Source organism: Nycticebus coucang, chromosome 2, assembly GCF_027406575.1.
Source record: "Nycticebus coucang isolate mNycCou1 chromosome 2, mNycCou1.pri, whole genome shotgun sequence".
In the NCBI taxonomy this organism is placed as follows: Eukaryota; Metazoa; Chordata; class Mammalia; order Primates; family Lorisidae; genus Nycticebus; species Nycticebus coucang.
In genome coordinates, this window is record NC_069781.1 from 86,777,844 (window position 1) to 86,801,035 (window position 23,192).

Here is a 23,192-nt window from a genome sequence, read left to right on the forward strand (position 1 = left end):
AAAAAAAATGTACTGGAACTCAGGGATACTGGTAATAATAGTGATTCTTTGATACCTTCCCTGTTTCTCAATAATGTGTCTATATTGGATATCAAAGACTGACATCAACACAAAGAATCCACTAAGTCAGGGAAGCTCAGAACTGCACGCTCACTGCCTCTGCCAGCACTTTGTTGAGAAAGTGGGTAATGTTAGCACAAACTAGCCTGTCCTGCTATCATAGGAGGAGATTCTTCCCTCCCCAGTGAGTTCATTCTCTGTTCTATTCCTCACACATCATCAAGTCTATACCATCTTGTCCAGGATCCTCACAGGGTGATTTAGCAATGGAATAGTGTCTTCCAAAACTTATGCTAAATTAAAAAAAAAACAACAAAAAAAAACCAATATACAAACAAGCAAAAACCTGAATATGTTACAAATATTAAGTCACTTAATCCCCCAGATAGCTTGGTGAATCAGGTACTAGGCTTATTCCCACTTTACAGATAAAAACACTGAAGTTAAGGTCATGGAGTGAGAGAAAGTGGTACAACCAGGAGTTAGAGCCATCTATCTGGCTCCAAAGCTCATACTATTAGCCACCTCGTTATTCTGGACTTCCTTATGTGAAATGCTATTTTCATGGTGTTTCCTTCCTGCTTTGAAACTTATAGTGACTTGTTTTAGGATCAACGAATCAACTTTCAGGATGAGTTGCAAACTCTTTGCTCTGACACAGAAAGCTGTCCATCAAGTGACCCTACCTGTCCAGCTTTGCCCTTTGCCACTGCTCATGAAGGATCTGTCCTCCCTCAGCCCATCTGCTCACACAGCTCTCCCTCAGGACTGGAAGCTGTGCCTTTGTCACCATTCTCAATTTTGTCCTTGTAGGACTCAGCCTGGGCCATTTTATATGCGGGTCACTACAAAAGTTTTGAGATATACCAAAATCAAGAAATGTAAGATCTGCCTGGACAGAAACAAATGAAGTCCTCCCAGCAACACTGCTAATCCCAACAAGTTGAAACTTGCATGAGTGGATCAGAAAGGACACTGTGGACTGTGTTTCTTGGCAGTGAAATAATGGACCATACACAATATGTCTCAAAAATTTGTAGGGACCTACATAGTCATTTTTCCCTTCCCTGAACTTTTATAGAAATTAAAGTCTGTGTTGGTCAATATAATACTTGATTTAAGTGTGATCTTGATTTTCTTTCTTTCTTTTTTTTTTTCTTTTAGCTGTTTCAAGGACTGTATCTTTTTTATTTATTTTTATTTTTTTCTTTTTATTGTTGGGGATTCATTGAGGGTACAATAAGCCAGGTTACACTGATTGCAATTGTTAGGTAAAGTCCCTCTTGCAATCATGTCTTGCCCCCATAAAGTGTGACACACACCAAGGCCCCACCCACCTCCCTCCTTCCCTCTTTCTGTTCCCCCCCAATAACCATAATTGTCATTAATTGTCCTCATATCAAAATTGAGTACATAGGATTCATGCTTCTCCATTCTTGTGATGCTTTACTAAGAATAATGTTTTCCACGTCCATCCAGGTTAATACGAAGCATGTAAAGTCTCCATTTTTTTTAATGGCTGAATAGTATTCCATGGTATACATATACCACAGCTTGTTAATCCATTCCTGGGTTGGTGGGCATTTAGGCTGTTTCCACATTTTGGCGATTGTAAATTGAGCTGCAATAAACAGTCTAGTACAAGTGTCCTTATGATAAAAGGATTTCTTTCCTTCTTGGTAGATGCCCAGTAATGGGATTGCAGGATCAAATGGGAGGTCTAGCTTGAGTGCTTTGAGGTTTCTCCATACTTCCTTCCAGAAAGGTTGTACTAGTTTGCAGTCCCACCAGCAGTGTAAAAGTGTTCCCTTCTCTCCACATCCACGCCAGCATCTGCAGTTTTGAGATTTTGTGATGTGGGCCATTCTCACTGGGGTTAGATGATATCTCAGGGTTGTTTTGATTTGCATTTCTCTAATATATAGAGATGATGAACATTTTTTCATGTGTTTGTTAGCCATTCGTCTGTCGTCTTTAGAGAAAGTTCTATTCATGTCTCTTGCCCATTGATATAAGGGATTGCTGGCTTTTTTCATGTGGATTAATTTGAGTTCTCTATAGATCCTAGTTATCAAGCTTTTGTCTGATTGAAAATATGCAAATATCCTTTCCCATTGTGTAGGTTGTCTCTTTGCTTAAGTTATTGTCTCCTTAGCTGTACAGAAGCTTTTCAGTTTAATGAAGTCCCATTTGTTTATTTTTGCTGTTGTTGCAATTGCCATGGCAGTCTTCTTCATGAAGTCTTTACCCAGGCCAATATCTTCCAGTGTTTTTCCTATGCTTTCTTGGAGGATTTTTATTGTTTCATGCCTTAAATTTAAGTCCTTTATCCATCTTGAATCAATTTTTGTGAGTGGGGAAAGGTGTGGATCCAGTCAGTCTTTTACATGTAGATATCCAGTTCTCCCAACACCATTTATTGAATAGGGAGTCTTTCCCCCAAGGTATGTTCTTGTTTGGTTTATCAAAGATTAGGTGGTTGTAAAATGTTAGTTTCATTTCTTGGTTTTCAATTCGATTCCAAGTGTCTATGTCTCTGTTTTTGTGCCAGTACCATGCTGTCTTGAGCACTATGGCTTTGTAGTACAGACTAAAATCTGGTATGCTGATGCCCCCAGCTTTATTTTTGTTACAGAGAACTGCCTTAGCTATACGGGTTTTTTTCCAGTTCCATACAAAACGCAGAATCATTTTTTCCAAATGTTGAAAGTACGATGTTGGTATTTTGATAGCAATGGCATTGAATAGGTAGATTGCTTTGGGAAGTATAGACATTTTAACAATGTTGATTCTTCCCATCCATGAGCATGGTATGTTCTTCCATTTGTTAATATCCTCTGCTATTTCCTTTCTGAGGAGTTCATAGTTTTCTTTATAGAGGTTCTTCACCTCCTTCGTTAGGTATATTCCTAGGTATTTCATTTTCTTTGAGACTATGGTGAAGGGAGTTGTGTCCTTAATTAGCTTCTCATCTTGACTGTTATTGGTGTACACAAAGGCTACTGACTTGTGGACATTGATTTTATATCCTGAAACATTACTGTATTTTTTGATGACTTCTAGGAGTCTTGTGGTTGAGTCTTTGGGGTTCTCTAAGTATAAGATCATGTCGTCAGCAAAGAGGGAGAGTTTGACCTCCTCTGCTCCCATTTGGATTCCCTTTATTTCCTTGTCTTGCCTAATTGTATTGGCTAGAACTTCCAGCACTACGTTGAATAGTAAAGGTGACAGAGGACAACCTTGTCTGGTTCCAGTTCTAAGAGGAAAAGCTTTGAGTTTTACTCCATTCAGTAAAATATTGGCTGTGGGTTTGTCATAGATAGCTTCAATCCGTTTTAGAAATGTGCCACCTATGCCTATACTCTTCAGTGTTCTAATTAGAAAAGGATGCTGGATTTTATCAAATGCTTTTTCTGCATCTATTGAGAGGATCATGTGATCTTTATTTTTGCCTCTGTTAATATGGTGGATAACGTTTATGGACTTGCGTATGTTAAACCAGCCTTGCATCCCTGGGATGAAGCCTACTTGATCATGATGAATGACTTTTTTGATGATAAGCTGTAATGTATTGGCTAGGATTTTGTTGAGAATTTTTGCATCTATGTTCATGAGTGAGATTGGTCTGAAATTCTCCTTTTTGTTTGGGTCTTTTCCTGGTTTTGGTATCAGGGTGATGTTTGCTTCATAGAATGTGTTGGGGAAGATTCCTTCTTCCTCAATTTTTTGGAATAATTTCTGCAGTACAGGAATAAGCTCTTCCTTGAAGGTTTGATAGAATTCTGGAGTGAAGCCATCTGGACCAGGGCATTTTTTGGTTGGAAGATTTTTTATTGTTTCTTTGATCTCAGTGCTTGAAATTGGTCTGTTCAGGGGCTCTATTTCTTCCTGGCTGAGTCTAGGGAGAGGGTATGATTCCAAATATTGATCCATTTCTTTCACATTGTCAAATTTCTGGGCATAGAGTTTCTGGTAGTATTCAGAAATGATCTCTTGAATCTCTGTGGGATCAGTTGTTATTTCCCCTTTATCATTTCTGATTGAGATTACTAGAGATTTTACTTTTCTATTCCTCGTTAGTCTGGCCAATGGTTTATCTATTTTATTTATTTTTTCAAAAAACCAACTCCTTGTTTCATTAATTTTCTGAATGATTCTTTTGTTTTCAATTTCATTGATCTCTGATTTGATTTTCGATATTTCTTTTCTTCTACTGAGTTTAGGCTTAGATTGTTCTTCTTTTTCCAATTCCATAAGATCTCTTGTGAGATTGTTGATGTGCTCTCTTTCTGTTTTTCGAATGTAGGCATCTAAAGCGATGAATTTTCCTCTCAAAACTGCTTTTGCAGTATCCCACAGGTTTTGGTAGCTTATGTCTTCATTGTTGTTATGCTCAAGGAAGTTAATGATTTCCTGTTTTATTTCTTCCTGCACCCATCTGTTATTCAACAGAAGATTGTTTAATTTCCATGCCTTTGGGTGGGGTCGAGCATTTTTGTTAGAGTTGAGTTCCACCTTTAGTGCCTTATGGTCTGAGAAGATACAAGGTAAAATTTCAATTCTTTTGATTCTGTTGATATTTGTTTTGTGTCCCAGGATATGATCAATTTTGGAGAATGTTCCATGGGATGATGAGAAGAATGTATATTCTTTATCTTTGGGATGGAGTGTTCTATATGCATCTATCAAGCACAGTTGTTCTAGGGTCTCATTTAAGTCTCTTATATCCTTGTTTAATTTCTGTTAGGGGATCTGTCCAGCTCTGTAAGAGGAGTGTTAAGGTCCCCTGTTATAATGGTATTATCAGATATCATATTGCTCAGACTGAGTAAGGTCTGTTTCAAGAATCTGGGAGCATTTAAATTGGGTGCATAGATATTTAGAATTGAAATATCTTCTTGTTGTAGTTTTCCCTTGACCAATATAAAGTGACCATCTTTGTCTTTTTTGACTTTAGTTGCTTTAAATCCACATGTATCTGAAAATATGATTGCAACTCCTCTTTTCTTCTGAATTCCATTTGCCTGAAAAATTGTCTTCCAACCCTTGACTCGGAGCTTTAATTTGTCTTTTGAAGCCAGGTGTGTTTCTTTCAGACAGCAAATGGATGGCTTGTGTTTTTTAATCCAGTCAACAAATCTAGCGTCTCTTCAGTGGGGAATTTAAGCCATTAACATTTATTGAGATAATTGATAAGTGTGGTAGTATTCTATTCGTCTTATTTTGTGAGAGTCCATTGCTTAGTTCTATCTTTTGCATCAGTGTGGAGGTTTGGTTCTGTCCTTTAATTTCTGAGTTCTTACTTTGACGCTGATCCATTGTGGTGGTCAGTGTGCAGAACAGGTTGAAGTATTTCCTGTAGAGCTGGTCTTGTTGTGGCGAATTTCCTCAATGTTTGTATATCCATAAATGATTTGATTTCTCCGTCAATTTTGAAGCTTAGCTTAGCAGGGTACAGAATTCTGGGCTGGAAATTGTTCTGTTTAAGTAGATTAAAGGTAGATGACCATTGTCTTCTTGCTTGGAAAGTTTCATTAGAGAAGTCTGCAGTCACTCTGATGGATTTGCCCCTGTAGGTCAACTGGCGCTTACTCCTGGCAGCTTGCAGAATCTTTTCTTTTGTCTTGACTTTGGACAGGTTCATCACAATGTGTCTTGGAGAAGCTCGGTTAGAGTTGAGGCGACCTGGGGTCCGATATCCCTCTGAAAGCAGTGTGTCAGAATCTTTGGTGATATTTGGGAAATTTTCTTTTATAATATTCTCTAGTATGGCTTCCATTCCTCTGGGGCATTCTTCTTCCCTTCTGGAATTCCTATAACTCGTATGTTGGAACGCTTCATAAAGTCCCATAATTCTGACAGTGAACGTTCTGTTTTCTCTCTCTTCTTTTCTGCCTCTTTTACTATCTGAGTTATCTCAAAAACTTTGTCTTCTGCCTCTGAAATTCTTTCTTTTGCATGGTCTAACCTGTTGCTGATACTTTCCATTGCATCTTTAAGTTCCCTGATTGACTGTTTCATTTCCTTCAGCTCTGCTATATCCTTTTTATATTCTTCATATCGTTCATCTCTTATTTTATTCTGTTTTTGAATTTCCTTTTGGTTATGTTCCACTTTATTAGCAATTTCCTTCATTGTTTCCATCATTTCTTTCATTGTTTTCAACATGTGTATTCTAAATTCCCTTTCTGTCATTCCTAACATTTCTGTATAGGTGGAATTCTCTGCCGTAGCTACCTCATGGTCCCTTGGTGGGGTTGTTCTGGACTGGTTCTTCATGTTGCCTGGAGTTTTCTGCTGATTATTCCTCATGGGTGATTTCTTTTATGTGTTTCCTTGCCCTAATTTTCCTTTCACTTCCTCTTGCTCTTTAAGTTCTCGTGCCTGTGAACTAAGGGTTACAGGACCAGAAGGGTGAGAAGGTTTAAGAGCAAAAAAGGGATGAAGGAAAGGAGGACTGAGGGATAAGAAAAAAAAAAAAAAGAAAAATAGAGAAAGGAGAGGGTGTGGGTAAAAGGAATATTGACCAAAAGAAGAGAAGCACAGAAAGAGGGAGACAGAGCAATATAGGTGTACAGTAGGGTACTTGGATACAACCTTAAAAAAAAAAAACCACCTTCTGGGGGTGCCCAGTGGGGTGGTTCCCTTGAGGTCAGCAGCTCTTTGCTAACCTGATCAGACACAATACCCCACCTCCACCAAGTACAGAGGAAAGACAAAAATGCTATAAATCAAACCAAATCAAGCAAACAGAAAACTTTATGGGATAAAATTGGCTGGAAAAACCAAATAATAGCGGTAGAAACACTAACAAAAGTGAAGTTCTAATTATTGAAATAGGCAGCAATGGGAAATTATAATTAAACTAGAAAAATTGAGAAAGAAAAAGGATCTGTATGGAAAAGGTTGAACTTAAAAAAGAAAACAACAATCCACAACATCAAAATAAACAAAAAAAAACAACGAAACCAAAAAAAAAAAAAAAACAACCAAAAACAAAGCAGTATGTATATGTTATTGAATATTGTCTGGGCAACACGTGGTCTTCTTGGGTATGAGATGTTAATCACAGTTCTGATACAACTGGAGGCTGCTAGTTTCTCAAATCCCAGGAGGTAGACACCCTAAATCTCTCTTCAGCCCACTTAGAAGGCACTTTGAACTTGTTCACTTACTGAGCAGAAGCTTTCTCAGGGAAGTGCTTGTCGCTGGAATCACTGCTGAAGTGGCTATCCACTTACCCTGTGTGTCACAACTGGTCTCCCTCTGCCCCCAGGGTTAGGGCTGCAAGGCGGCTCAGACCCCGCCCTTAGGCTACTTGGTCGCTGGGTTACCAGCTCCCACCCAATTCCAGCTCTGCGACCCTGAGGGCAGAGCTTGCCGGGGCAGATCGCTCACAATGTCTGCCTGTGACCCAGAGCCAAACACTATTAGCTCCGTCTGGCTCAACGGCTCAGACTGGGGCCCTAGACAAAGGCCAAAGTTCTCCACACTCCCACTCAGGCTCTCCCCAAGGCAGTTCAGCTGAGTGCCAAGTCCAAAGACACCGAAACAGTTCACAGGTAAGGCCTTTCTGGTTTGCAGTCTTGCTGCTACTGAACTTACAGTTGCGGGCGGGTTTAGACGGATTGAGCACATGCGACCACTGGCCAGTTTTCCACTGTTTTAGTCCTCCTCTTGGGGTCCAGAAGTCTCTCGCTGACTCCCTGTATCCTCTCATGGGTGATGATAGGCAGATCCCACCAGCCAGAGATGCCTGGAGTCCTATCTCCCCAGACTCACGGTGCCCAGATGCAAGGAAGCTGTTATTCGGTTGCCATCTTGCTCCGCCTCCCTCCAAGGACTGTATCTTCTATCATTAATTGGATCTAAAACTTCTCTAAAGCAAGAGCCAGATAGTCTAAATAAATTAAATTTTCTCATCTTTAACATGATAAAGAATTCCTAAGTTCTTATCTGGTTCTGCAGTTTTGTCATGTTTTTGGATGTGTTAGAACATGCAGCACAGTGCTGGGAAGAAATAGATGCTTCATAAATATGATTTAGTTTAACTCACTCTAAAATACTGCTGAAATAAACCAAAGATGAAGATTTCCAACTTTTGATTAGGAATTTTGGAAGCCTAGAATAATTATAAGATTTCACCTCCTATTTCCCCATCATGGAAAAAGAAAAGATAAAAATGATTGTATTAACTGAATTTCAGTCACTTGGCCTCCCTTTCTAGTTTCAACTGCTTTGTCAATAGCTCATAGCTCAGGGGAGCGAGATTGGATTATTCATTATGCAGGGAAGCCCTAAATTCAATCAACAGTGTGCATCAGACTCGGGGCAGCCTAAACTTAGGAGGTGACCTGGAAATATGGATAGAATCCAGTAGGTTACCTGGCCATAAGGTGAGCCTATTTGATTGTCTGCCTCTGGAATTAGACTGTAGGGTGGGTAGAAGAGTAGCCAATGTGAAACTAATTAGGAATGATATAGAGGTGCCATTTAGAGGTAGGATTAAAGAGAAAGATAGACAGAAAGGAAAAGATGGAACTAGAGATGGAGGGAGAGAGAAAGGATGAGAACAGGGAGATCAGGCTGAGAACCAGCTGCATTCACCACAGATTTTTTAAATATCGTTCCAGTGCTGGTCTTTGGATTTCCCTTGGATACTTATACTTTTTTATCATTAAATTCATTTAATTAGCCATGTGATAGTTAGTTACATAAATCTGCCAGAGCAAACAGCACTTTGCATTAAAAACAAAACATCTTTTCCTTAGAGATAATCTGTTTAACATCTCACATCTTTAATTGTGGTTCAAGAGAGAAATTTTTATTAATTTTTTTTAATTCAAGAAAGTATTTTAGCATAAGACTTTAAAGAATCTTAAAGTGTGGGGGGACATATCACACCTCTTGAATTGTGTGTGAAAAGAAGGATTTTGTCTTTAAAATAATATCTTATTCAGTTAAGAGCCAAATGAACTTAATTACCATGTGAATAATTCAAAGAGGCAAATTAACTACAATCAAAAGAAATTTGGTCCTCTATATTCATGAAACTCAAATTAAATGTGACCCTGAAGCCAGAAAAGTGGCTTCCAATGGGTTACAATGGGCCAGGCAGGGTGGCTCAAGCCTGTAATCCCAGCATTCTGGGAGGATGAGGTGGGTAAATTGTTTGAGCTTAGAAGTTCAAGACCAGCTTGAGCAGAGTGAGCTTCCATCTCTACTAAAAATAGAAAAATATATAGAAAAGCAGCCTGGAAGATGGAGTCTGAGAAGCTGAGCTGAAGCAGCACAGCGAATCTAGCCTTTTCAGTTCACATTCTTCCTCGCACACGCTTTCCCCAGGATGATCTAGCTAAAGTTTCTCCATGATTGTCAGGATGTTTATCTCAACAGACTTTTTTTTTTTTCTTAAATCATAGCTGTGTACATTGATATGATCATGGGGCATCATTCACTAGCTTCACAGACCGTTTACCAAGTTTCACATATACCCTTGTAAGATGCACTGCTGGTGTAATCCCACCAATCCCCTTCCCTCTACCCACCTCCCCCCTCCCTGCCCTCCCTTTCCCCCTTCCCCCTATTCTTAGGTTGTAACTGGGTTATAGCTTTCATGTGAAAACCCTAAATTAGTCTCATAGTAGGGCTGTGTACATTGGGTACTTTTTCTTCCATTCTTGAGATACTTTACTAAGAAGAATATGTTCCAGCTCCATCCATGTAAACATGAAAGAGATAAAGTCTCCATCTTTCTTTAATATCTCAACAGACTTGAGGAAGAAGACACACATAGGCAATAGGTGTTGTGATATTGGTAGAGTGAAGGTTACTTTGATGATATGGTGTTTTTTTTGCTTTATAATTCTCTTAGATATTTTGTTAAAGTGAAAATTACCTTTCTGTTGTTTAAACATTTTACATTGTTAGAATGAAGACTACTTTGATATCAGATAAAGCTAAACATTTCTCCTTTGTATCAGATAAAGTTAAAATTTTCTAGGTTTATTTCCTTGTATTTCCATCACAAAAGCCATTAGAATTGTAATTGAGAACAGTCTTTGATGGACTTCTCTTGCTATTCACCAGAATTGCTGGTCTTCTGACAATAAAGCTCATTGGGCCTAATCCCTGTCTGCATTTCACTGACAGTGACAGGTGGCTGGATGCTCTTCATTCAGTGACAGCCCTTTCCTGGAATAGTCAGTTTAAGGTTCTGAAATCTGGTTGTTGCATTCAACAAATATTTGTTGAGCACCTTCTATGTATCCTCACTCCAAATTCCTTAAAGTATTTTTGAAATTCATTGTTCTTGCTGCTTTCTTTCTGTTCACTCACTTTGCTGGGGGGCAGGACTGCAATGCTTCTTTTTAGCATTTGCTTTCCCTCCATCCTGTTCCACCTGCCACTCTCTGTACTAGACAGGGCAGAGGAAAGGTGCGTAAAAATGGCAGGAATGGGACCCATCATTTTGAGGCAGGGTTGAAGTTTTCATTTTCTGGCAGTGCTCCAAAGAATTGAATTCAATAAATGCCTATGAAAGGGGCTTCCCTGTAATAGACCTCATGCCACAGACGGTGAGGAATTCAAAAAAAACTAAAACACAGTAGTGTTTTCAAAAATCTTACCAAACGATCTGCCCATTTCATAGTCTGCCATTTATGGGAGGACAGGTCTGCCCACAAAGCATTGTAACATAAAACAAAGATGCATGCTTTAGTGCTTTAACCATGGCCCAAAGAATGGCAAGAGGACAGATGAGAGCGCAGACAGGGAAAAGGGCCCATGGTAAAGAGTTTTAGGTCAATCTCTGAATAAAAAGACAAACTATTCACAATTGAAGATGAAGGCAGGTAGGAGAATATCATGCAAGGGCAAAACAGGATAAGTGAGTGTCTGGAGGTAGAGAAGTACAGGTATAAATAAGCAAGTGTATGTTTTACAAAATTTAAAGATTTTTTTTGAAAAATCAGACACAACACAATACACTCATACTGCGATAAAGAAAAGGCAGAATTCTTTGCTACTTACAGTTCCAGTTTATAGCAGGCTCCCACACAGGCTGGCACACAGGGTTGCACCAGGGGACAGGCTAGCAGCAAGCCAGAGTTATAGAAGGCAACCCATGTTTGGCAAGCTGGATGGGGGTATCTATGTTTGGGGGCCTTCCTAGGGATGTTTAATATGAATAATCTGAATAATTAAACAGCTCTAGAGCACAGAGGTTGGCCCTAGTTGTTTGGTACCTGGTCCAGGAGTGTGAAACCCCCATAACATTGTAACATAAAATGTAACGTAAAATAACAGGGGCTGCTGGATTATATGGTTGGTGGCCCCAGAGAGTGGGAATCTAATAAGGGAAATAATTTTGGGGGGACTGGGGGAACTTAGAAAATTGTCCTTTTAGGGGAATTGAGAGTCTCTAGCTACGACTTAAAAACTGTGTTAAGGCAGCCTTTGTGAAATATTGGATTACAGTGGTGTGTGTAAGTACATTGCACTTAGCTTGGTTGGTGATGGGTAGGTGGGAAGCCATGAGTTAGAACATTAGGTTATAAAATTAGATCAAAGCCCTGGACCTCCGTTAATCCTTGCTGCAGCCATAGCAGTGTGGGAGGAAACAATGAAGGCATCATGAGGAGATATAAATAAGGGGTGTGCTACATTTGCCAATAATTTTTCATACAATTTATCTTAAAAATTAACGTATATGGGATAAACATATTATGTGAAATTTTTTTAACCCTGGAAAACATTATTTGATCAATGAAGAAAGACAATGTTAAAGCAACTGAGTAAGTATTGTAGATATTTTGTGACTACTGTATATGTTTGCTGTGATAAAGTCGCGAGGAGAGAAATAGTCATCTGAGAGGCTTACACCATATTTCTGAATGCAGAAATCATTATATTTGTCAAAAGGAAAATACTGTCTACTCATTTTTGGTGGTTCTATTTGAAAATTAGCTTGTTAAAGTCCACTGAGCATCAAAATTTCTAGATAAAGTCATGAAATAATAATTAATTTTCATAAGGGCATAAGGAGGTTTTAGAAAATTTGGAAGGTATTGATCCATGATAAGGACATGAAATGTAAATTTGAGGCCAGCTAAAGCGTGTGTAGCGGATGTAATGGCATGCCACCCAAATATCCCCATTTGGGGACCAACATGTGCTCATTCTGTCCATGCTGCAGATGGCTTTAATTGAGTCTTTCTCAAGGACTTGTTTTTGGCCTAAAGGAGCTGCCTTAATTCCCATTCAATGACTAGTTGATGCAAGAATACAAAGGCTGCCCCCCTCTGCTTCATTAGGGAAGCCAAAATTTATGGCCATAAATTTTATGAATCAACTTGACCAGGCCACAGGGGGATCAGATATTTGACTAAACATTATTTCTGGGTATGTCTAAGAGGGTGTTTTAGGATGAGGTTATCATTTGAATTGAGTAGATTGGTGTAGTTGGGCATAATCCCATCCATGGAGGACCTGAACAGAACAAAAGGGCAAAGGAAGGAAGAATTCTCTCTCTGCCTGACTGCTTTAGCTGCTGTTAGCATTCATCCAGGTTCATCTGCCTACTGCTCCAGAGGAAGCCAAGACCCAGAAACAGAAGGTTTGCAACAGGGAAAGAGTTTATTCCACACAGTTCTAAGTGGGGAGACGAGGTTTCACAAATCCACCTCCCTGAAAACTGGGGAGATAGGATTTTAAGGACAGTTTGGTGGACATAGCATTAGGTAATCAGGGTCTGCTAACTGGCTTGTTGCAGGGTGGAGCCATCAGTTTTTTGGTATGGGCCACTGTCCAGGTGGATCAGCCAATCCACTGAAATGCAGTTTCGTAGGGTGGGGCTTCCAAGGCAAGCTGAGTCAGTTTCCTTGGTCTGGGTGGGTCAGTTACTGCAACACAGACCTGGAAGATATTTAAAAAATCCCTAGGTTCTAAACAAGTGATGTGCTATATGGAGAAAGTTAAGAAACTTTGTGACTGACCACCATGTATGACCCTAGGGTAAAGAAGCAAGCAGGGGGAACAGTGGTTTTTATAAGCAAATGAGGGAACAGTGGCTAATTATTATTATTATTTCAGCCAAGTCCACAGAGTTTTGTGAACTTTACTCTTGCTCTTGCCTTAAACTCCTTCATCAGTTTGTAAGGGTGGTTTCCCTAGGACGTCAGTCTTCTCCTGCCCTCTCACTATAATACTGGCTTTCCAGTTTCTCAGGTCTTCAAAATAGAACTGGAAATTATACCATTGGCTCTCCTGGGTCAGCAGCCTGCTGATGGCAGATTTCAGGACTTTTCAGCCTCCATAGTCTCATGAGACAATTTCTGTAATAAATCTCTGTATCTTTTTTTCTGTTGTTAGTGCTATTGGTGAAATGGGCTAAGGCCTCTGCTGATTTCACCCTTTCTCTTTGTTCCCTCAGCTTCTCTCTCTGTGCTCAATTCTCCTTCCATTCCTCTTCTACAGGTCAACACTCCCAAGAGCACACCCCAGTAAACTCCTTGCACTTAAATCTCCATCTCACAGTCTATTTTACAGGGAATTCAACATGTAACAAAATGTATTTATAGAATGACTAAAGAATTCCAGAAAGGATAGGACCAAATTTCCTTTTATGCCAAATTGAGAGATGGGTTGTAAAAATAAAAAGAACAGGTATAAATTTTTCAAAATTTTATTGATTTTTTAAAGTAAAAGAATCTGATGTTATTTGATTTATTGCAGATCATAGCAAAGAAAAAAAGCTTTATGATTCATTTTATAATGTTAGCATAAGTTCAGTACTAAAAGTATACATCAGTATGTTATAAAAAAGAAAAACACTATAATTTTCTATATGAATTTAGATAAAAATGTTGTGTGAACTTGTCACTGTGTGCTTACGTTGGCAGCACTGTACAAACAACTCAGTAAGGTTTTGTAACTGTGGCATATCAGTGTCTTACGGCTGTGTTCATGTTGATGTGTGGTGGTGTCTTGCTGAGTGCTGTTCATTATTGTTGTTGTATGTTTTGTGTGCTATCATGGGAATGTCAGAACTTGAATCAGAGCAGTGAACAAACATCAAATTTCTTGTTAAACTTGGCAAGAGTGGAAGGGAAACAAAGACATGTTAGTCCTAGTTTATGGGGATAATGCCATGAAGAAAAGAGGGAGAGAAAGTGCCACTGATGAAGAGAGGTCAGGACAGACAGGAACAAGCAGAACTGATGAAAACATTGCAAAACTTTATTGAATCATGCATAAAAATCATTGGCTAGGAGAAGCATGGCAGGCAAAGTAAACATCAATAGAGAAATAGGAAAAATTTAACTGAAAATCTTGGTATGCGATAGGTATGGCTCTTGCATCAAGACAATGTACCAGCTCACATGGCACTGTCTGTGAAGAAGTTTTTAATGAGTAAACAAATAACTGTATTGGAACACCCTCCCTACTCATATTGTCTGATCCCCAGTGATTTTTTTCTTTATCCAAAGATAAAGGAAATATTGAAAGGAAGACATTTTGATGACATTTGCGACGTCAAGAGTAATACAGTGACAACTCTGATGGCCATTCCAGAGTCCCAGAATTGTTTGGAAGAGTGGACTAGGCACTGGCATCAGCACAGAGCTTCCCAAGGGGAGTTCATCAAAGGTAACCATAGTCATATTCAGTAGTGAGGTATGTAGCAGTTTTTTAAAGGTGATTCCATGAACTTAATTGTCAGACCCTGTATTTAGTAACTAACTTACTTGTGTATTAAGAAAACAGTATAACATGACCCTAGTAGAGTTTATCCCAAGACCTTAAGGATGGCTCAGTATTAGGAAATCTATCAATATAATTTATTACATCGAAAAATTAAATGAAGAAAGCTGATGATTATATCAATAGTTGCCTAAAAGGCATCATAAAATTCAAAAGCCATTCCTAATAAAAATTCCAAGTAAGAGATAAAGGAAACTATACAGATATGATAGATTATTATTATTATTATTTTTACCAAAACTGAAGAGCAAACATTATAATAAACTATGATGTGCTGAAGCTATTTCTGTTTAAAATAGAGCTGATTACTCATTAAGCTTAACATGTACTGAAATTGGTCACCCCTTTCCAGCCCCACTGCTCTGGGACATTCCCCCAGTGTAGTGATTACAGGTTATATTTAAACATCTCTTTGTTCCATCTGACTGAGACTTCCTAGAGGCAGGTATATACCTTCCAAAAAAAAAAATTTTTTTTTTTTCAGTTTTGGCCAGGGCAGGATTTGAACTCACCACCTCCGGTACATGGGGCCAGTGCCCTACTCCTTGAGCCACAGGCACCGCCCTATATACCTTCCAAATTTTTGTATGTAGTATCTTCAGTCTCTGATCCAGTTCTTGGCACAAGAAATTTCTTGAAGGCATAAGCAATTGAATGAATATGATGCATAATTTTGTACTTTATAAAAAGCCATTTTTCCTTCCCCATAAAAGAATTGCATCAGTTTGATTTACATATGAGATATTGGGCACAGCACAAGCATGATTTGCAAAAACTGTGTTTAAAATGTGCAATCAAAAAATTACATCTGAATCAGAGTTCAAACACTGATGAACCTAAACATTTTCATTTTTCATTGTGTTGTATGTCTTCAAGATTTAAAAATCTCGCTGTTTCATCATGATCATCTTTGAAGCTCCTTCTGTGATTGTTCTAGGATTTATCCATCATATTTAGAAGTTGTGCTGTGAGCAGCTTGAGAATAAAATAGTATAACTCAACTCAGCATTAGTTGATACACTTTAGAAACCACAAGAAGATTAAAAACAAGCAAATAAATGAAAACTCAAAAATAACTTGGGAAATACTTCTCTAAAAGGAATTTTAGTTTCATGTTCTTCCAACCTTCCAAAACAAAATTTTCTTCAAATAGATTTTTCCTTCAAAATTTCTGTTTGCATCTGAGGACATCCACATATTTAACCTCTCTCGGGCCCTGAGTTATTTTGCTTGGTGTTAATGGGCCAAGCCCGGCTGCCTGCAAAGGGCCGCTACGCCTTCAGGAACTGCTGCTTCTTGTAGCTTTGTCTTTCTCTCAAGAGACAGTAGATTTATTGCCTTGAAATAGAAAATAGAGATTGGATGTTCTGGATCCCACCCAGGAAGGGTTACCCGTTTCTGAGTTAGCTCACTTATTTATTAATTAAATAAGTGGTTGTGAAGCTCCCAGGCTGGAGCGAGCACAGAGTGAAAGGGCACAGACCCCATGTAGGAAAATTTGCGCTCCAGCACTGCTCTCCTTGTTTCTTATATTTTTTCTGCTCCTACTCTGTATTTCTCAGTGGTGTTCTTTGGAGGTAACAAGGAAATATATATATAGTCAATGAATCAAGTTACTCTAAAGGGTGATTTTAAAGAAATAAACATTTTATTTCTCCCTTTCAACTATTTATCATCTACTTACTTACCTACCTATAGATCAGATCTATTCTGTATGTGTATGTATCTATCATCATACTCTGAAAATACTAAAGCTATTTATGTTAAAAATAGAGATTCCTATCTACCTACCCACCCACTATTTACCTGCCTATCTGCCTGTCATATCTATTGTGTTTGTCTATCTACCTGCCTACCTCTGCATCCTTCATCTACCTGTGAACCTATTATACCTACATGTCCTATCTCCATCTATTTCTCTGTCTTTGGTCTTCTCAGCCTCTAGCCTTAGCCCTTTCTCCTGGAAATAGCACAGGACACTGATTTTCCTGGGAGAATCAATCCTCTTTCCTTGTCAGCCCTTGTGATTGAGTGAGGCTGACTGTCCACTTCAGCCACAAGAAAGGGAATGGGATCCAGGTCTGTCCCTTAAGAAGAATTCTTTGGGTTTTACTGGAATTACCAGGAAAATACATTCTCACTGGGAGTAACAAAATTGGTAGAGTTTAATGCCATAGCTGCTGGTGGCCATCTTGTTATCACAAATGGAGAAATTATGTGTACATGATGCTGAACACAGAGGAAAAGGAAAGAAGAAAGAAAATGTGTTTAAAAAACACGAATTTCACTATGTTGCCAAGGCTGGACTTGAACTCTTGGGCTCAAGCAATCTTTCCACCTCAGCCTCCTGAGTAGCTGGATTTATAGACACATTTTTGTTTTTTATTGTGGGGGATTTATTGAGAGTACAGAGAGCCAGTTTACACTGATTGCATTTGTTGGGTAAAGTCTGATAAATTTTTTCTTTTTTTTTGAGAGGACACAGTCTTACTTTATTGCCCCCGGTAGAGTGCCATGGCATCACACCTCACAGCAACCTCCAACTCCTGGGCTTACACGATTCTCTTGCTTCAGCCTCCCAAGTAACTGGGACTACAGGTGCTCACCACAACGCCCAGCTATTTTTTTGTTGCAGTTTGGCCGGGGCCGGGTTCGAACCCACCACCCTCAGTGTATGGGGCTGGCACCCTACCCACTGAGCCACAAGTGCAGCCCTAAAGTCTCATAATTTTGAAGACACATTTTTGATTAGGCCACTTGATGACTTGCTTAATGCTTGGCCTATGGATTTTAGTTACATGAGCCAATAAATTCTGTTAAAAAAAATCATCTTGAGAGGAGCTTCTTTCACCTGCAAATAAAATGTGTATCACAGGGGCATCTAATGTGGTCCATGGGAGCTAGAGAGGCTTCTCAGAAAAATAACATTTAAATTATTTGCTGAAGGAAGTCAGGCTAAGAAGGAAGAGGGAAATGTTTCCAGTAGAGGAAACAGCATGTTAGAGACTGCAGGTTGAGGGAAAGCACAGCTTGTTTGAAGAATTGGAAGCTGTTCCATCTGGATGACACACAGAGTGCAAGAACAAACAGAGTCAAGGAACCCCTGGGGGACATGAGGCTACATAAGTCACACAGGGTCAGCTAAATGCTGAAATTTATCCTCCAGGCAAAGGGAAAGGTCTTAATCTGGGCAGCAGCAAGATCCAGATTTTATCCTGGAAATGTCTTTCTGACAGCCATGCAGGAAATTGATTGAAGAGGGGCAAGCCAAAACTGAAGATAGGAAGACCACATAGTGGGACATGATGGTGACTTTTCCTAGCAGGGGCAGCAGAAGTGGAGAACAATGAATGCATTAGAGAGATGGGTTAGAGTGAGAGCCAAGAGGCTTTTGAAATTGACTGGGCAGTGATGGGTGAGGAGGGGTGTCAGGGAAGATGCTGAGTCCTAGTGCAGGTACCTGGCCAGTCCCTGGTGGTGCTGAGCAGAAGTGAGAAGATGAATTCAGTGTTGGAAGATTTGTGTTTGAGATGCTTGGCATATTTGAGGGGAAATGTGGGATATTTTGTTCTTTTTTGTAAGGAAAATTAGAGATGTACGAGAGAAACAAATTCAGCAGATATGGATTTAAATAAAGCTGTGCCTGTAGATGAGATAGTTTGGAGTCAATGTTTTAGGTCAGAATAGGGAGGGCTTAGGCAGAATCCTGAAGATCACCAAGACTAAAGAACTAAAGACATTTATTTAGGGGCTAAGGAGAAATCACCCTAAAAGGAGCCTAAAGAGAATTAACTAGGAGGGCAGAAGAAAAATCAGCTGGCATCTCAGACACCACAACTGGAGAGTATGTCAAAGGGAGGGTGTTGAATAGTCAAAAATGCTATTTAGGATCAAAGAACTGTAGACAGGAGAAGTTGTTGTCACGGCCTGTCTTTAACAGTTGGCACCAGAATACTTATCAAGCAATGTTATGGGATTGTTGAAAAAAAAATTTGATAAACACTTGATAAGAAAACCACCCAGATCACGGTTTCAAAAGAAAGAAAAGTTGACCTTCAGGGTTGAAGGAGAATTTGTAGGCCTTGGAGTCATAATTCTGGAAGGGAAGGATCAAAAAAGGAGAAGAAAGGGAACGGACCAGAGGGACAGCAGAGGCCCCATATCTCTGTGTGATGAGACACTTTTGTGGAACTGAAAAAGAATCCTGTAAAGTTTTATAAATGTGTACTTGATTTAAATGGTTATTATTCTTATTTCATTCTGAAGAAAGGGCTGGATTCCACACTGGAGAAAGTACGGTAAGGAACAGAGGAGGCCTGGGGACCAGGGTGGGCAGAGTCAGGCAAAGGTGGGGCTGGGCTGTCCAGGTTCCAATCCAGGCAACTCACTGATCAGCTGTGGAGCCACCCTGAGCCTCAGACTCTTCATCTGCAAAAATAAGGTCAATAATTCTTTTTACTAAATAGGATTGTTATCTGCATGTTCCTAGCACATGGTAATTCTTAGTAGGTATTTCACAAAGCCATTTAGAAAGGCTTTGGGCTTTCACAGATCATGGAATTAGGGGGAATAAAGGTAATTTCCCTCACGTCTCTAGGTTGGAGGAAGTTCCTAAAGGATGCTTGCATTATATCAAAAAAGGGTTAAAAATTCTCTATGAGTTTAGCCACAGGGATAGTGCTACTAACTCCAGGGAGGGCAGTTTAATAAAGTGATGTGGGCAGAGTAAGAAGGCTATGTGTTCATTTAAAAGTGAGTGGATGAGTTTGGTGATGATTTTTTTTTTTTTTTTTTGTAGAGACAGAGTCTCACTTTATGGCCCTCTGTAGAGTGCCGTGGCATCACACAGCTCACAGCAACCTCCAACTCCTGGGCTTAAGCGATTCTCTTGCCTCAGCCTCCCAAGTAGCTGGGACTACAGGCACCCGCCACAACGCCCGGCTATTTTTTGGTTGCAGTTTGGCCGGGGCCGGGTTTGAACCCGCCACCCTCGGTATATGGGGCCGGCGCCCTACCAACTGAGCCACAGGCGCCACCCTGGTGATGATTTTTAAAGAAGCTTGGCTAGGAAAGGCAGAAGAGATGGGGGAGTCCTGTGGAGGGGAGAGAATAGGAGAGGAGGATAACTGAAGGCAGGAGGCTGGCCCTGGGAGGGAGACTGTCTTAGGATGGGAGAAGTTTGAGTGAGTTTCAGTGTTGGTGGGATGGAACCTCATCTCAGAGGCTGCCCATTCACCCAGGGTAATGTAATTGCCTCTTCTGGTAAAGGCAATACCTTCATATCACAAAATCTACCTTCCTGTTTCTTCCCTCCATCCCTGCTGTCATTTAGATTTAAAGAACAGAGTCAAGACATAAAAAGCATAACCTGTTGAAGAGTTTAAATTTGAATCTTGTGCTTTAAAGAGGCATATTAAATTGCTATGTTTATGAACTGAGACCTAATCTGTGTTATATATTTCCTCATATTTTCTTCTTGAATGGAGAGAAGTATCTCACTGGCATATCATCACTCTTTGATAACTGGAGGCATCATCAAAAATTGGGATAATTACCCTTAACAGGAATAAATGAATTTGAGTCCATAGGCTCCCACCTCTTAAAGAAGAGCAGGGAAGGTTAACAAGGCAGGGTGATTCTAGGCTGGAAGAGGATACATAAGTCATTCTTAACTGGAGGTTTCACTTCTGTTTCCCTGAGCAACTGCCAGAGAACTTTCTACATGTGACTGAGACAGATGAGCAAGTCAGAGAAATGTTTGTGTCTCTAAGATGAGCTGCTGGGAGATTCCTTTGAAAACCTAAAACTGATGGTAGTGATTAAAGACACCTTTTAAAAAACCTAGTGTAAAGAGAGTTCAGTCCTAAAGGAAGAGGCAAAACCCAAGGAAGCTCATAGCCAGTGGGTCTGGGAATCTATATGTTGCTTTATTATTATTATTTTTTTTGAGACAGAGTCTCAAGCTATCACCCTGGGTAGAGTGCTATGGCATCACAGCTCACAGTAACCTCAAACTCTTGGGTTTAAGCAATTCTCTTGCCTCAGCCACCCAAGTAGCTGGGACTACAGGTGCCCACCACAATGTCCAGCTTTTTTTTTGGTTGTAGTTGTCATTGTTGTTTGTCAGGCCTGGGCTGGGTTCGAACCCACCAGCTCCAGTGTATGTGGCTGGCGCCCTAGCCACTTGAGCTACAGGCGCCAAGCCTTTGCCTTGTTTTTCTTATTGATGCGAGAGAGGGGATAATTTGGAAGACATACCACAGGAATTGTAGAGTATGAATCAGAACATCTGCAGTTTTTGAGAAAAAAAGAAATAAAGGGAAGCCTTGGAAGGAAAGTTATTTAAATATACTCCTTTCTACAACAATCTCTTCTCCTCAAGGAAAGAGACTGAGTTCATTCTTCTTTGGTGGCTGTAGCTGTATGTTGACCATAATCATACAATGCCAAGAAACAGCTTTAGGAGGAGACTCAGGGATCTGAGGTGGTAAGTCTCACTAATTTATATCTTTGCCTCTAATTTGATGACTCTGGGCAAGCCTTAACGCCTCAGAACCTACTTTTCCCCAATGTGTAAAATGGTAGAAAGCATATGACTACTGGGATTCTTGCCCATTCTTGGTTCTAAAAAGATGGACAAAGGAATATATAAATATATTTTTAGTTTTAGAAACAGAGTCTCACTTTCTCACCCTCAGTAGAATGCCGTGGCATCACATCTCACAGCAACTTCCAACTCCTGGGCTTAGGCGATTCTCTTACCTCAGCCTCCCGAGAAGCTGGGACTACAAGCCCCCCACCACACACCCAGCTATTTTTTTGTTGTGGTTTGGCCAGGGCTGGGTTCGAACCCGCCACCCTCAGTATATGGGGCCAGCGCCCTACCCACTGAGCTACCGGTGCCATCCAAGGAATGTATATTTATAATAAAGATGCTCAAAAGAAAACATACATTTGTATATTTTTCTTTGGCAAATATACGTACCATTAGATTATATCAGAAAAGGAAGAATGGGTAAGAAACCCAGGCATCTGAGGTTGGCATGCCTAGGCAATAATATCCTCATATAAAAATTTGGATAAACACTTATTATACACTTGCTTTTACCCCAAATATTTGGTTTTCAATTTCTTAATCTGGTGAAATGCTGGAAATTACTTTTGGCATTTTTGTCATTCCTGGGGTACAACTTTGTGCTATTTGAAACAAAAATGGTTTCAGCCTCAAAATAACACAATTCCTGCTAATCAACTCAAAATCTTCCAAATCACACAGACTATCAGAAGCCAGAACCTATTTTCCTGGACAGGGTATGTATTTACTCAGTCCATGAGATTGAGATCAAACTTGGATATCATTTTCCAGGTCCCAGTCTTTGGAAAGCAGACAAAGGATATCCCAATGGCATGAGATGTTTTGTGAATAGCAAACACTATCAGATTTTCTTAGGAACCGCATTTTGTTCTGTGAATAAATTAGGTAGGGCATAGGTATATTTTCATAAACTTATCTTTATCTCATGCCTAGCATGGAGGAGCATAGCACATATTTGGCATTCAAAAATGTTGAATATTGTTGAATACATGAATAAATGCATATATATATATATGTATATGGCATTGAAGAGACTGTGAGACTATCATTAGCAATTTTCCTAATTAAAATTTAATGATTGCTATCAATTTTGATCTATTATGTATATATGTAGTAAAAGCATTGACAGTAAATGAATTTCTGAGTAGATTCTTCTGAACTTGTCTCAAGATACAGCCTTATTAACTTTGAAAGGGTTCTAATGGCATCTATCTTTCTTTAAAAAAAAAAAAAAACAAGAAGAAGAAATAAAACAACTATCTTGTCTGGTTGTTAAACTGTCTGTGGGCTTGTCAGGGAATCATTTAATTTGGGAGTAGTAAAGCCAAATGAGGTAGAGGGTATCTGAGTAGCATCTCTCCATTAAAACTTCTTAAGTCCTGGATGATGCTGTTTGGATTATGGACACAATTAGATTTAGAGAGAGATCTAGTGTGGAAAAGGATTGATTAAAGGAATATATGATCACATTCAACACTAAGAGAGCACACTCACTGAGCTGAGTAGGAAAGTGCTAACTATTCATTTATTTTATTCTGGCCCCTGATTACAAATGTGAATGGAGACATTCCTGTCACCTGTGGTCTATAACTTGGCAATATTTAGTTTTAATCAACTATTTTCTGTTTTGACATCCTAGCATGTCAACTATCTAGGGCTAATATTGTGGGTTTCCTCTTATCATTATGTCTGCTAATGAATCCACTAATATGTATGCTCTAAAAGACTGCCAAACTTTTAGCTACAACTAGAATTCAGATCTCCCAATGTTTTG